The 16,740-nt window shown below is 40.8% G+C and overlaps 1 protein-coding gene across 5 annotated transcripts in view; it reads left to right on the top strand.

The window, feature by feature from the left end:
- hivep2a (HIVEP zinc finger 2a) overlaps nt 1–16,740 on the top strand; it is a 156,323-nt gene that overhangs the window by 55,934 nt on the left and 83,649 nt on the right. The gene's annotated exons all lie outside the window — the stretch shown is intronic.

The following is a 16,740-nucleotide window of genomic DNA, read 5'->3' as shown; positions in this document are numbered from 1 at the left end:
TTTTACCTTTTCTTCTTCACTTTGCCTCATTTCTCCTCCTTTCTTTCCTCCTCTCACATCACATCATTAATCAGTCTCTCGTCTTTCCTCCTCTCTCATCTAATTTCTTTCTTTATATGATTTCTTTCTGTTTCTCTCTACTCCTCTCTCTGTTTTTGTTTCTCCATGTCACTCCTGCAAGTGGCACAACCTTTGACCTTTGAAATTGCTTTTATTTTGAAATATGCCTTATTAAGTGTTGGATGTGATTATTTATTTATGTTTATTTACCAAAACAGGATTTTACAGTAGATGGTGGTCAGAACATCAGCAGAGAGGAGCACCGGTGTGAAAACTAGTTTCACAAAGTTGAGAGTTGAAGAAAGTTGCAACTGTTGCTGCTGTGTGAAAGTTTCACTGTGTAAAGCCTGAAGAAGCTGAGCAATGTACTGCTGTGGACACCGTCAGCAGCAAAACTTAATTTAGCCACCTAAACAAATAAATATCAGCTTAATTTTCTATATTTAGCATATTTTAACCACTTTATCTTGCTGTCAAACAGCCTTTTCTGTTAGGAAACCACTATTATATAAGGCAAATATCACTCTCTCCAAACTTCATTGGCGAAATCAGTGATTTTACTTTGAAGAAGGCTGGAGTTGCTGGTCTACTCTATTAGTTTATGTGTGCTGTTGTGTGGCTTCAGTTAGCTCATTCAGTTAGTTCAGATTCACTGAAGTCCCACAATAACACAAGCAAACTAACCGATAGATGCAGCGGTAGACCAGCAACTCCAGTGTGCTGTGAGGTAAAATTAATGTTTTTGCCTAAGGAGTCTGGTTGCTATGCACAGAGCAATATTTGGTTTATATAACGAGGTTTTCCAGTCGCCACTGAAAATATTGTAGCATACACTTAAACTGATAATGATTTTTTAAGGTGGCTAAATACATTTTGCTGCTGACTCTGTCCGCAGCAGTACAGTATTTAGCTTCCCACACTGGTACTCCTGCTGCTATAAACTGAGGACGTGCTGACTGCCATCTAAATACACTGAGTATGTATATGTATTGCATACATCCCCGCTTCAGAAAGTCCAAACTATCCCTTTAATACTGTATACATACCATAGTTTGAGTCAGGGTGGATTTGGTGACACAAAGACAGAAAGAGACAGTGGAAAAGATGCAGCTGTTTGTCTGTTTTTCCACAGAACGACTGACAGACAGTTCAGTAAATACTGTAGATGGAGAGACGGATAAAGTGACAGATAGACACAAACATGAGGTGGGCTGTCAGGCAGACAGACAAGATTTGGAGGCAAGAAGACAGACAGGCGGGCAAATAGAGAGTCAAACAAACAACGAGGCAGGCAGGGAGACAAGTTGACAGTCAGACGGACAGGTAAACAAATAGAAAAAGACAGACGGACAAAAAAAAAACAAGACAGGAAGACAGGCAGACAAATGGAAAAAGACAGACAGCTGTATATGAAAAAAAAGCCTGACACACAGACAAGTAGGCAAATAGTGAGACAGGTGAACATCGAGACAGACTGATATACAAATAAATCTCTGATAGACAAGAGGACAGACAGATGGACAGACCAAAAGACAGACAGACAGACAATCACTTCCTCCAGTCCTCTTAGAAAGAAGCGTAGGAAGTCCTGCTGCTCCGCCAAGTGTGTTAAACCATTTTTCCATTCACAAATTCTCAGACAGTGAAGTGTGCTGCTTCTGCCCTGGTATGTGCACGTGTGCGTTCGCTGTGCACGTGTGCGTCTGCGTATGTGTGTGTGCGTGCATGCTCTGGAGTCGGGTGAGTAGGCGATGTGTGTCTGAGGCCACAGTTGATCGCTGTACTTCAGCGGAGATATCACTGCTGCTCGCTCAGATGGAATCTGTGGGTTTTTTGGAGATGCGACTCTGAAGATGAGGTCTTTCTTCCCAGAAAGATGCTGCTGTGCATCATGTGGAGCTTGCAAGGCATTCAAATAACTGTCTCCTGGAGGAAGGGAAAGTCGATTAGCAACAACGGCTATGGCTTACATTAAAGGGACAGTTCAAAATTACACATTTGTCCTTTTACCTGTAGTCTGTTTTGGTGTGAGTTGCCCAGGTATGCAGGTGTCGGCCTTCTCTCACACAACCTCACAACCTCTCACAACCCGGTTACTCAAGATAATCCACAGACTTTGTTATGACCAGTTTCAGTAAGTAACTATTTTCCTTCTGCTGAACTACACCGGGGCTGCGACTTACAATTATTTTCATTATTGACTGATCTGTCGATTATTTTCTTGATTAATTGATCATTAAATGTCATTAAATACTTTACTGCCATACAGGACTAAAGAAGCCAGAAAATATTCACTTTTAAGAGGCTGAAATCAGAGAATTTGGTAATTTTTTCCATAAAAAATGACTCAAAAAGATGAATTGATTCTCATAATGGTGACAATTAATTTAAAAGTTGACAACTTATGACTAATCATCCTCTAATTAAGTGAACTGATAAATAACGTGATTAAAGTGGTGGTTATATTCAAAATGAAGAGAGTAAATTTAACCCTTATTCTCCCGGCCTTTATTAAAAATCATCAATAATCAATATCAACTGAATTAAACATTTTAGCATGTTAAAATTTGCAGCTATATTGCTGATCCCCTACTCGAATATAATGGATTACATCAATTTAACGATCGTATCACCGCGCAGGAGGAAGTGTGTATCTACTAACGGACGAGAGGCCCGTGCTTGTGACAGCACAGGATGTAAACATTAACGGCGTCCTCCTCGGCTGAGCTGTAGCCTTTTGCCATCTTCTTCCATTATAGTCAAGAAAAGACAGACACCTCTACGGCTGATATCTCCAAAACTCTGCCACTCACACCAAAACACTCTAGATGGATAAATGGCACTGTTTTTGGATTTTGGGGTGAACTGTTCCTTTTAACCTAAAGAACTATGTTTGTTTCATGTTTCAGCTCATGTACTTCTCCGACTTTACTCTGCTGTTAACAACGAACTGCATAAAGCCCTGTATTCTGTGGAGTTTTGCCCTGCTTCCAGACAGGTTCCTGTTCATTTGCGTACAGTATGAAAATCATCCTTCAGAGGCAGCTAATCCATCACAGTGGACATCAGATCACACACTATCTGCTTTTATTTTGGTGCGTGTTGTGTTGCTGTTGCTTGGTGAAGTCTGTCTGGCAGCTGCTTCTCAGGAAAAATCCTCTGCTGCACACACAGGAAGTGGCATGTTGATTGTTTTGGGTAAACACAAAACACTGGAGAAAGGCTGGTTAGCATGCAGCTTAGCTGACAGCTGTTAGCAAAACAGATGCCCTTAGTGAAGGATGGAAGGATAGTTTGCAACAAAAGAGTTGTGACTCATGGTCTGGCTTTTTTTGGGGGGTCAGATTACTTTTTCCAAAGTCCAGAATTTTTTTATAAATATAATTTTGTCTTTGTTTTCTGTCAGTTATAATAACATTGCACTCACACTCACATAGCGACAATGCTACAGTAAAGGTTTTACATTAGCAGTCTGTAAACAAGCCAGCGGTTTATCCAAATTATTTACACCACTTCATCTGAATCCCATGTTGCACAGCTAAATTGTGTTCACAGCTAACTACAAGTGCAATAGACAGACCAGCCATAAGGAACTGACCCTTCCTAAGTCCTGCCCTTTTTTGATAAAAATGCTCCAGTAACAGTTGAGCAAAGTTGGTTCCTCTGCCTGTTTTCTCCTTTTCCTGCAAAAGCGACATAAAGAGTCACATCTTAAGGAAAAACGCTTGCTAACTGGCTACCTAATGACTAATGTAGATTAGCTCCTCCATCAGTGTCTTTTAACCATCTTCAAATTTTGTTTTTCTTTTTAACATAGATGAGGCTAGCACATAGCATATCTAAATACAAAAAACAGTAGAGGAGACAGTCAGCCACCAAGTACAGAGCAAAGGGTGGTGGGACTACGGAAGGGTCAATTATGGACAGTGGGACAAAATTGTCCAAATTGGGCCCCTCATCCACAACCACTCCAGCATGAGTAGGTTGCAATATAACAGCCTTTTAAGGGCAGTGCAGCAGCTTCACTCGCTTCTTCACACTTTTCTTTGGTTAGAAAGACACCTGTTGCCCCTCTGCTCCGTCTTTTTCCTGTCCTCTCTGTAGGCCGTCTTCTACGTTCTAGCCCCTGATTTTTGGTGAGGCATCTAGCTCAGTTAGCCAGCTCGCTAATTAGTTTGACCCACCTTGACTGTAGGCCTTATACACTAAAATACTGAAATGAATAAATGAATTTCAATGTGGAAATTATACTTTTTTTTGGCCAGAAAAACACACAGGACCAACACCCCAATTCATATAAAATACATTCAAATCCAGACTGAAAGGAACGTGACTCCATGATGTCTCCTAATAGAGTGTCCTCTGGAAAACAGAGTTACTCGATTTCCTTCAGGAAAAGGGAGACTGAAGTTGTAATGAAGGATTAAGAGGTAGAATCAACTGCAAGTATTATAAAGCAACAGTACAAGTTACTCATAAACTTTATTTTTGTTAATTCCTTCTCTCTGACACCCATCTGTCTGTCCAACTACCGTCTGACCTATATTTGTGCTTCTTCTGTGTGTGTGTGTGTGTGTGTGTGTGTGTGTGTGTGTGTGTGTGTGTGCCTAGTAACTCTACCACAAAACTCATGTTACCAAACACAACCCAGCTTCCTCTCGGTGTCCTTAACACACACACACACACACACTCACAGAAACACACATGCTGAAGCAGGACAGGTGGCTGCATCACCTTGACGTCCAGTTTTACGACACACTCCACATTCATCTCCTTCTCTCTCGCGCTCTCTCTCTCTCTCTCTCTCTCTCTCTCTCTCTCTCTCTCTCTCTCTCTCTCACACACACACACACACACACACACACACACACACACACACACACACACACACACACACACACACACACACACTTTCTCTCTCTCTGCAGGTATAAGCCCCTTATACCTTCTGTGCTGCAAACGCTGCCAGGACCACACACACACACACACACACACACACACACACACACACACACACACACACAGATACCCAGCAGGTAGTGGCAGCATATCATAGCCTCTGGTCGCCTGGCAAACAGAGCTCCATGATGGAGGGATGATAGGAGAGAGGGATGGACAGATGGAGGAAAAGAGATGGGATGGAAGTGAGGGGGGATACAGATGGACGCAGGAATGGACGGATGTTGATGGAATGATTGAAGGATGAAGGACAGACACAGGGAGATGTAGGTGTTAAAGGGATGATGGAACTACAGAAAGATGAATAGATGAGAGAAGAAGAGTGAGGAAGTGAGAATTGCTCAACTTTATCATAACAGCTGTTCATTTTGTGACAAAAGCACCAAACTGGGCAGGCGTGTTGATAGAGATATTAGGAACAAAAGTCGATATTGATCCATCACAAACTTGCACCCTTGTGGCCGTGGCAGTCATTTTTCAAAATGGGCATTTTCCTTTTCCATTGGACATGATGTAAAACCTAGTAACAAAATACTCACAGTGTTGGTAGAATTTTACAGACCAAACAAATTATCGATTAATCGAGAAAACAGTCGACAGATAAATTGATTCTGAAAATAATCATTAGTTGCAGGTCTACATTAATCTGTCAGTTATTTTATCGATTAATTGATCAGTTGTTTAGTCTATAAAATCAAGACGACGTCCTCAAATGTCTTGTTTTGTCCACAACCCAAAGATATTCAGTTTATCGTCATAAAGGAGTAAAGAAACCAGAAAATATTCACCTTTAAGATGCTGAAATGAGAGCATTTTAACTTTTTTCTTAAAAAAAACTACTGAAACCAATTAAGCAAGTATCAAAATAGTTGCTGATTAATTTACAACTAATTGATTAATTGTTGCAGCTCTAAAAATATATTTTATAACAATGTAATGTAAAATTAAATGAAAGAAAATACAGACTGAATGTACTGAAGCTGTTATCTGTGCAACTTAAGTTCTTTGACGAGACCAATAATTGCTGTATTGTATTATTTGAATGTACCTCGTCTGCAGTGTGCAGTAGGAGTGATGAAAAGAGTCATTTAAAGGGGAAAAAGGAGAGACGGAAAGACGATGGCAGGACTGACTTGGAGGTAAAGATGAGAGTTGAACTACGGAACAACAAGGTTTTTAAAAGGAAGAATGACGAATGATGGAGTGAGAACTGTTGCTTATTGCCGTAAAATAATTTCCTCTTTTGGTTTCTTTTCATCTCTTTCATTTTGAGTCATTTGCTCCTCTTCTCTTTCTTCTGCTTTTATCTTTCACTTGTCGTCATCCCTTCTGCCTCCTCTCGTGCCTTCACCTTGCCTTTCCATTCATCTTTGTGCCTTCCTCTCCTCTGACTCTCTTGTTTTCAGACCTTTCTCTTCCTCTTATTTTCCTCTTGTCATTTAATTTCTCCTCTTTGTTCTCTCTTCTTTCATTCATTCATGTTTTCACCTAATCTAGTGTCCTCCCTTCACCCCTCCTCTCTCTTCTCATTTTTTACTTTTCTCCTGTGCTGCTTTTCTTGTTTTGTATCTATTCTATACTGTCTTCTCCTCCCTAATAATCTGTCCTTTCTCCTCTTCCCATGATCATCCTCTCTTCTGTTTTCACAATAATCAAAAGTTCAACTCACTCTTCAGTTACTTATTGCAGCAGCATGTTCAGAAACGCTCTCCTGACTTCTCAGGAAAGACTCAGATGCCTCTCCTTCCCTCACTCCGTCAAAGCGAAAGAAAAACGATAAAGAGGCCCGACGCTGAGAAGACATGGAAACTTAGAGAGAGTTAACTGTTTTCTCCCGGCCAAACTCTCCCTGTCTCTCCATCTTTCTCCTTCTTTTCCCAGAGGTGTAAAAGTAAGTGTGTGTGATCGAGGAAAGAGGCGAGTGTGTGTGTGTGTGTGTGTGTGTGTGTGTGTGTGTGTGTGTGTGTGTGTGTGTGTGTGTGTGTGTGTGTGTGTGTGAGGTTGGAATGTGGAGGCTCGTAAGTCACCTCTGATTTTCCACTCCCGCTGGGACACATCCCATTATCAGTTTTATATGAAACTAGGAAATTCCTCTGTGGTCTGTGTGTGTGTGTTTCTGTGTATGTGTGTGTGCATGTGTGTGTGTGGTGTCTGGCTCCATAATGAGCAGCTTAACAGTGGAATAAAAACTGGGCATTTTCCTTCCCCTTTCCTTCCCTCTGTAGTTCAGTATTACCATAAAAACCCCAAAAATCAATCTCACACAGGACCGAAAAATGCGAATATTTAAGTTAAAAGTTGCTTGTTGTTTTTAATCAACCAGAATTTGAAAGAAGAATGTGGTGATATCTTTGGTTTGGCTCCAAAACAGTGGTCCTACATCGCAGTGTTAGGAACGTACAAAGGCAGCAGTTGTCACAGTTTTGCAACCAAAGACACCCCGGGACAAACTTCTGAGGCTGTCCAAAACGTAGGATAAAGGAATGAAGTGTTTTGTGTGGTAAGACAGATCCTATTGGTAGATGCTACTAGGCATAAGCGTACATGCTATTCTAGCATACTACAAAAATACTTAGTTACCTCCAGCTGTCTTTGCAGAACTGGCATCCCAGGTTGGCCTCTTTTCCCTCCTCTTCTTCAGATTTTCTTCAATACACATTAATACCACAATTGCATTTGGTTAGCTTCATTTTTTACCACTATAGCGGCACAGATGGATGATGCATGCTGTTTTCTTGTATACGGACTGGTCTATATTTGGTCTACATACAGTCTACATTCATCACACTTGATGTTGTACCCAAGTTTATTAGATCCACATTGCACAATGTGGCTGCAGTAAACATATAAAATTGCTGAAATTGAAGCGTCAAGTACCTAAAGCCTCCGACAGACTTCGAAGTTCAGAGTTCTGTCTCTGTTTGTAATTGTGCTTTTTCCTGTGTGCAAGATATCTTTGCTTCGTTATGTTTGCTTTTTTACATTTCTGTATTCTATACTTCTACATGGTTGACAAATAAGCAACTTGAGCTTCAACTTGAGTGACTGGTTGATTGAGATGGTGATCAGTGGAGTTGATTTAGATACACGACTGTTGGTTGAATGTTTGGTTTGTCTTTGGATTCTGAATTGTAAAATATATATAAAAAAAATGGTTTGTTGTTGTCTTGTTATTTATTTTTTTGTAGTCTAAATAGGTGGTTTGTTTTGGTGGATAGCTGTCGTTTGGTTAAATGTTGTCGGTGGTCAGTTGGTTCTTCCCAGTATTGATGGTCTGTTGGCTGATAAATTATTGCCAGGATGGTTGAATAGTTTCATTTTGGTTGTAACATACAGGCAAACTGGATGCTTGCTTGGTAATTTTGATGGTTGGACGGCTGAATGGTGACACGTTTTGACATTTGATGGTTGGTTGATGTCAGTTAGTTTACTGATTGTTCGGTTGGATGGTCAAAGACATGGAGACAGATGTTACAAAACTAAACTTTGATCGACCCTTTCCACAGCAGCCATATTGACAGGAAGTAGTGTTACCAATGACACTAATTAAGGTCAAGTTCCATTTAGTGTTGCAGAGCCTTTCCAGTGAGCCGACATGCAGAATAGCGGCACCCTGACTGTTTGATCTGAATGGAATGGAACCGTAATTAGCATCAGTGGTAACACCTGTGTTTACACTACTATTTCATGTCAAAATGGCTGCTGTGAAAAAGGTCTATTGATCGATAGTAAAACTGAATGAGTTTATTGGTTGATTGCACCAATTAGGTGATTAAATGAATGCATGATTTGCAGCCCCTGTGAATTTTAGTTGTATGAATTTCTTGATGGATGGCTGTTTGTTTAATGATTTCATTTGTTCGCTGACTCAACCTTTCAGTGTTCTGAAACTCGGTTTGATGAACAGATGTTTGCAATTATGGTGGGTTGTTAGTTGATTGCATTAACAGGTGTTGGATTGGTTGGCTGGTTTGTTCAATGATTTGGACGGTCAAAGGTAAAGAGGTTACTCTGAATGTTAATTCTTCTGTTTTAAGGATTGAATCAAGTGATCGATTAAATATAGTTTTAAAAAATATTGGTATTCATAAGGGTATGGACAGGAAGGGTATGGACTTGCACCTAAGATCTCCAGCCCAATCCAAAGTGAGTTTGTTGCCTGTAAACCTGTTGTATTTTAGACCTTATGCCATAATTTGAATGGTTGAACTGGGGAATAATCGTCTCAGTGGATGGTCACAGCTGTCATATTTGCATGATATGAGTTGTTTAGCTAGTTGTTAGGGCAGTTGTTTTTAAAAGTGCCCCAAAAAGTTAGTCAAACATTGCAGTAGCTGCTCTGGATTGCTTGTTAGATGTTTGCTTGGTGGTTGTTTGCACGGTTGCCTGGTTGGTTGATTGTTTTAATATTATAAAACTGGGACACAGCTGGAAAGAATAGGGTGATGAGAAGCATACAGAAGAATACAAATAGTTGAGAAGAGGAAAAAAGAGAATAGGGAAGAGATGAGAATAGAATCCAAAGTTTTCCTCACCCGGAGGCCTTTTTACTTCCCAGTCTGCACTGAATGGAAAATCAACAGAGGAATATTCCACACCTCTTTGTTTCCCCTTTGCCCTCCTTTGTGTCTCATCTCTACCTTGATCTTTCCATCTTCCAGTTTGGAGAGAAGGTAGGAAAAGAAGTTAAAACGGAGGGATGTGATTAGTCGGATTTAATCCCGTGCTTTCACAATGTCACGTGGCTTTAAATGTTGTTTTTGACTTTCTTTTTGTTGGCTAGCACACTGCAGACTATCAGGAAAGATGGGAATGAGACTGATGCTCTTTATCTGCCAGCCTTTCACTTGCTTCCTTCCTCATTTTGGCATCTGAATATTCTACTTAGAACAGAATCAAACTCCAAATGACGGCTGGTTACCTGCCAAACCCGGGTCCAGAAGACAAGCGTACCAGTCGCAGCCACAAGTTGCCAGAGTTTGGCTGGTGGCTGGTGGTAATTTCCCACCCTGCAGCCATGTATTCCAGATGTTGTGGATTTGAATCCAACTTGTGACCTTGTTGCATGTCATCCCCTCTCTCTCTGCGGAGTTTTTTCTTTCATCGGTTTTTCCTCATTCTTTCCACACTCACTGCACCACTCAACAAACAGAAGTACTGTATTGAAAACTATTTGAATGAGATGAATGCATGGCCTCGACAGTGGACGAAATAATGGAGGGTTATTGGTTGAAACTTCCAATCTGGCTGCATTGACTATGTATAAGGAGAGTAATATGAAAAAGCCTTTCAAGGAAACTGCTTTCGGGATGTCATTGAGCAAGGCAGCACTCCTGAAACAGCCTTGGGTCAATAGTTTAGTGGCCAACAGCACTGCTGTTACAACTGCTTTTTCAAGTTCTCTATGTTCCCCAGATTTATATGGCAGATAATAGGAACATGACACTGGGTCCCATGTGCTAGGGTTGGGCCGATGGATGGTGCCATCGTCCATCACTGATGGCTGACAATCATAGACCTCTGAGCCCTCTACTAACTCCCAAGGTTATATAGCACTTAATCTGTCAGGGTTAGGGGTTAACACAGAATTTAGGAACCTGAGAATCTAGGATCCTGGAAACTAGACCCTGGGAACATAGGACCCTAAGAACATATAATCCTGGAACAACCCTGGGGAAATAGTAGCCAAAGAACATAGGACCTGGGGAAAATAGGAGCCTAGGAATGAACCTTGGGAATATATGACCTTGGGAACATAGGGCCCTGGAAACACAGGACCTTATACATTCCTGTATCAACCACTATGAAGTTCGTCTGTTGCCTTGCGTGAGTTTTTTGGGGTCCTATGTTCTGCGATTCCTATGTTCCCAAACTCTATATAGCACATGATAGGTCAGGGTTAGGAGTTAGCATAGGACATAGGACCTTGGGAACTTTGGACGCTGGGAATGCATGACCCTATATGCTCCTGTTACGACCATTCAGAAATGTGTCTGTTGCTTTGTGTGAGCTTTCGGTCATTTATTAGAAAGTTATTTTTACTTTTTGCGAGCGATAAGTTTCCACTTGTTTCGTAACTCCTAATATCAGACAGGAAGCTGATTAAGTCTTTTTACTGGTGGTGACTATGAGTAACAAGATGTTACTGTTAAAGAAGCATATTTTGTGAACTTTGCCTGGAACACTAAAGGTTAAATTAGAATTAGATGTCATGAGTTGTCCTGAAAATGTTTGAGGCCCAAGTTTTGAGTTTCTTATTGTAAGATAAAGGTTAATTCCTACATATTTTAAATGTGTTGATCTCACCAACAAGTATTATCTGTGTTTATGTCTTATTTCTCTGTGCCATGGAGCTCAACTGTTGTCTAAAAACTATCAGTGAGCCACACTGTTGCTCTGGGCGATGTGTTCTGTCATTACCATGAACACACACAACTCACAATCCCACATACACCATCCCTCTGCCCTAAATACGCTGTAGAGTAGTGGTTCTCAACCATTACAAGTCAAAACCCCCCAGAATAATGAGATTGGTGTTTGTGACACCCACAAAAAATTTGCAAATATTGCAGGCTTTGTGAGAGCTCGGCTCTTTGTGTTGTTGATGCTGCTGCTGTTGGACTCTCAGACCCACCATTTCCTGTACAGTCTCCTGTTGGCCCGAGTCTTGAACTGGAATTTTTTTGAGAAGCCATCACTCCATAGTAGTCATTCCATGCAATAGCTAGCAAAACTGCTGTGAAAACTGTGATTACGCACAATACTGTGGCACAAAAGCACCACAAAGAGTTTTTTTTTCTTGAGGCCAGCTGTATTCTGCATTTTCAGTGCTTATTCATGATGTTTTTAAGGGGTGACGCCACTGAGAACTCTTATTTTATTCTCTGGAACCACTTGGCGACCACCAAAAATGATCTCACGACTCCCTTGGGGGGCCTCCAGGTTGAGAAACACTGCACTAGAGCACCATATATGGATTAATCTGCTGGTGAAAACAGTCCAGAACAAATCCATTGATTAATCCTGTTGGCGTTTGCAACATTTGCATAAAAAAATAGCTACTTTAGAAGATTTTTTTTTTTGAAAATAAAACTATATTTCTAACCAATATTTAAAAATGAGCAACTTCATTTGGAGCCAGTTGGCCTGGGACTGAGAAGGACCTGAAGGACTAATGCGTCGCTGGTTTTAGTCTTTTCATCTGATTCCTTGGCACAAATAAAACTCCTCATCATTCTTAAAATTGAGGGATTTTACGCTCCTCCCTTGGTTGATGAAATTCAACATATTTATCGTTGAAAAAAACTTTTTTGTGATATTCTGCCAACATGGATGTGGTGTAGTGATAAGAGAAATGAGACAACACAACAGCTGGCGTGCCCATGCTTGCTTCACTGTGTCTTTGCATCACCTAAACAACCCTTTTTTTTAATGTTTGAACCAGATTTTCATGCTGACTCTGCATGAAAGTTGCAGTAATAATTGCAAGTAAACATGGAGATTTCTTCATCCTGAGAAAAACACCCACGATTACACACAAAGTTTACACAATTGTAATAATTCATGGGCTTTCCCTTTAAAGCCTGTGGTGTCACATATCTTACATCAGCTTCATTAGACTTCCATAAGTGTGTTTACATTCACACTAATGATCTTAACCTGATTAAGCCTACTGTATAGTGCCGACTACTCAAATTAAACCATCCTCTCTGCGGTTGCTGTCATCTAATTATCATATTAGAGGATATGTGATAATAATTGTAAATGGAACCAAGATAAGACGCTTAACTTTCTGCTTAAATTTGTGATATTGTCTTTTCCATATCTTGTGTGTCAAAGGTGAACTGACAGAGAGGAGAAGAAAAGATGATGACTCATTTTAACATCAGCCTGGAAAAAGAATAGAATTCCACCCCCCCGCTGCAGCAGGAGCTGTGGTTTTATAATCAATAACCAGACCTGATCAGTTTCATGTCAGGTCCTCTGAGTCATGGAATCATTCATTGGACTCATTCTAACAGGATTATGGGTAAAACATGCAGAGGAGCTGCGTTGCAGATTAAGTGTGATCATGTTGTTAGAAAAAGAAGTCCAATAAAATTAAAAAAAAAAAAAAAGAAAGAAAGAAAGATCCAGTGCAGCAGCTTCATTTTCCTCTTTGGAAAAGCTCAGTTCAGACAGATGGAAACACACACAAGTCAGCCTCACTACCATCTGTGTGTGTGTGTGTGTGTGTGTGTGTGTGTGTTTTGACAGACATGAAACAGAAAAACAGTGTCATAGTTTTTCCCTGCCTTAGTCCTGGCAGACCAGAGCAAGAGGACGACTCGGAAAAATGTGATCTCAAAACAGCCGTCCCACTGTGTGTGTGTGTGTGTGTGTGTGTGTGTGTGTGTGTGTGTGTGTGTGGCACATGTGACTGTCCACTTCTCTGTCACTGTGTGTTTTTGATGTTTTCCATCCATTACATTGTTGGTATGTGTGTGAATGTTTGTGTGTGTGTGTGTGTGTGTGTGTTTTTGGCCTTTTCTGTCACTTTGTGTGTGTGTGTGTGTGTGTGTGTGCATGTTTGTGTGTGCGTTTCCGTTCTCTGCCACATTTTAAACCATGCGGCTGAGAGACGACAAATCAGATGAATTGAAGGAACTTTCCTGCCTGTGAGATTTCTCCCTCTCTTCTCCTCCTCTCTTCCTCCCTTCAGCTCTCTCTCTTGTTCTCTCCACCTCTCTTTCTGTCTTTCCTCCTTCCTGTCTGTCCCGTCTCGCTCAGTCAGATCTTCACCGGTGTGCATGTGTTGCTGCTGTATGTAAATGGACTTGATATATGTGCCCTGAAGGTAACGATAAAGCTATGTGTGCAAAAGAAATGGTCATTTGTTTGGCAACTGTCTAACTTTGATTAGCGTCCATTCAGATGACCATGTAGAGGCAGTGCACTGTGGCTGATTTACTCCCCTTTTACCTACACATGACGGCTCGGCTCGGTTTGACTCAAACTGAGTCCTCTAACTGAAGATGAGCTTAGCTTAAGTCGAGCTGCTATGAAACAGTGGATAAACACTTACTTTCATCCCAGTCCCACAGTTATTTTGTTATTTAAAAGCTTTTATTATAAAGCAGCTAGTTAGTTAATTATTCTGGCGTGACCAGGATTTTGTGCAAAATGCAGGTGTGAATTATGGAGGAAACACTGTTAATATAACTGCTTTGGGGTCAGTTCTTAATGTAAACATTAATACTTTGAAAAAAGCACCAAGTTGGATGGTTCCTTGTACAATTTACAGCATCGGTTCTCTGAGAATCTCTGTCATATACAAGCAAAACTGGATCTTTAACTGAAAAATCCTTAACAGGATTGATAGCAAATCGCATCACATCGAATCGGCACCTTGTGAATCAAATCAAATCAATATTTGGAAATCTGAATCAATATGAAGCCCTAAATATTAATTGCTTCGAAAGAACCCTTTTGTGTAGAAAGTTTTCGTCCAGCATTCTTTGTAAGACTAAGGGTTCTGTTAAGAACTGTTTTCACCCAAAATCAAGGGTTTCTCAAGGGTACTTTATACCATGATATAAAAGGGTTCTAGATTAAACCCTTAGATTCTCAAAGGGTTCTGGTTCCTGTTAACACCCTTCGAAGGTGGATAGAACCCCCAGAGTGGGCTCTGTGTGGAACCATTACACCATAGAAGGATCTCTCTCTGTAGAACCTCCCATACGGAGTTATGCATGTTACCTTTCACAGATGGTTCCAGCTTTAACTCTTTACATTTGGTTCTAGGTCGACCTGTCTGAAATGGTCCCAAGTAAAACCTCTGTAAAAGGTTCTACCAGAAGCCTAATTTTTATTTTATATTTACCAAACTAATGATAAAATTAGAAATTATAGCATTACTAATACTTGATAAACAATATTTATTATAGTTTCATTGTAAAATTCTAAAAGTCTATTAAGAAAGTTGAATTAACAATCAATTTATCTTTCTTTTTTAATGATGTTTATTATTAAATGTTATCCTCTCTTTTTCTTCCTTTCCTGTCTCTCTTTCTCACTCTCTCCTTCTCTGTCTCCTTGTTTCTCTCCCTCTGCCTCATCTTTCTTTTCCTCTCTCACGCTGTTTGTCTCACCCCTGTCTTCCTCTCTCTGGTTCTCCTCCTTCACCTCCACCCTCACTCTCCCATCTCTCTCTTTCACTATATACCTCCCCTTTTCTCTCTCTCTCTCTCTCTCTCTCTCTCTCTCTCTCGCTCTCATTTGCTTCTTCCTGTTGAAGAATTAATTAATGTGTGTGTCTCAATGTGTGTGTGTGTGTGTGTCTGAGAGTAAAAAGGGAGGGCGGGGGGGTTTTCTGCCTCACACCTCCGGTGACCACTTCCTCCACCACATCCTGTTTATATCCTGTTGCGATAGTGACCGGACTCCCTCAGAAATGCACACACACACACACATACACACACGCAAGCACAGGGAGAAAACCCTGATTAAATCCACAAACATGCATACACAACCCCAACACAAACAGCATTCAAGACTCACAAACACAACAATAAGCACTCAAGCACATATTTAACCTCTTACGTAACAGTTTCCACTTTCAGTTTTGAGACTGTCGAAGTATCTGAGAGCGTCTATTATATATTATAAAATATTTAAACACACATTTTTTTGCCTGCATTGTTCTCGTGCACAATTTTATTCCCATTTACCCCAAACTCAGCCTGATATATCTGTTATTTTTGGAACTTTTGAATATCCTCCAGCTTGAATTGAGTTAAAATGACAGTTGGCTGCACAGTATATGTTTGTATTGACAGGCAGGGTTAAAGCTGTGGTTTATTTTTGGCATCACTGGGAAAAAAATTCCATAATAACCTTTCAGCAAAATGTAATTTAAGTGGTCTGAGAGAAATCCAGATTTCTGCACCTCCTCTTGGCTCTGTTTTTCTGATGTCGGGGAGGAGGGAACGCTCGTCCCTCCACACCACAGATGAGAAAACTGTTGTCAGTCATGCAAACAGAAATCTGAAGGTCCTGTCACACATTCCTCACTTTGAATATGAAATATTACCTTCAGGCTGAAGATACAGAGCCAGCAAATGTAAAAGCAACTGCTTCAAGTTTTCTTTCCCTCCAAATGTTCACATAGGTGGTGTTGAAGTGTAAATTATGATTTCATGTTTTTTATGGTTCCATTCCTCATTTTAAATGTCTGTGTATTTATATATTTATCTTGCAGGGAATGTGCAATATTTTACATATCTTTATTACTATACTTTGTACTGTAACATAATCTGCACTAATGTTTGTATTATACTACACAACCTTACCTACCCTACCCTTCCATGCCCTACCTAGCTCAGCCTACCGTAGCTTAGCCTAGCCTAGCCTACCCTATCCTACTGTAGCCTAACCCGCCATAGCCTGCCCTATACTAGACTAGCCTAGCCCAGTCTAGCCTAGTCTACCCTACTCTACCATAGCCCAAAATTGCCTAGCCTACCCTGTTCTACCCTAGCTTGCCTAGCCTAGTCTACCCTTCCCTATCCCAGCCTAGCCTGGCACTACTCTACCCTAGCGTAGCATACCCTACCCTTCCCCAACGTACCATAGCCTAGTCTAGCCAACTCAACTCTAGCCTAGCCTAGCCTAGCCTAGCTTTCCCCTCCCTACCCTAGCCTAGCCTAGCCTACCCTACTCTATTCTACCCTAGCCCAGCCT

Source organism: Lutjanus erythropterus, chromosome 15 (genome assembly GCF_056507025.1).
Source record: "Lutjanus erythropterus isolate fLutEry1 chromosome 15, fLutEry1.hap2, whole genome shotgun sequence".
NCBI classification, from domain to species: Eukaryota; Metazoa; Chordata; class Actinopteri; order Lutjaniformes; family Lutjanidae; genus Lutjanus; species Lutjanus erythropterus.
This window is presented reverse-complemented; position numbering and strand designations above follow the sequence as displayed.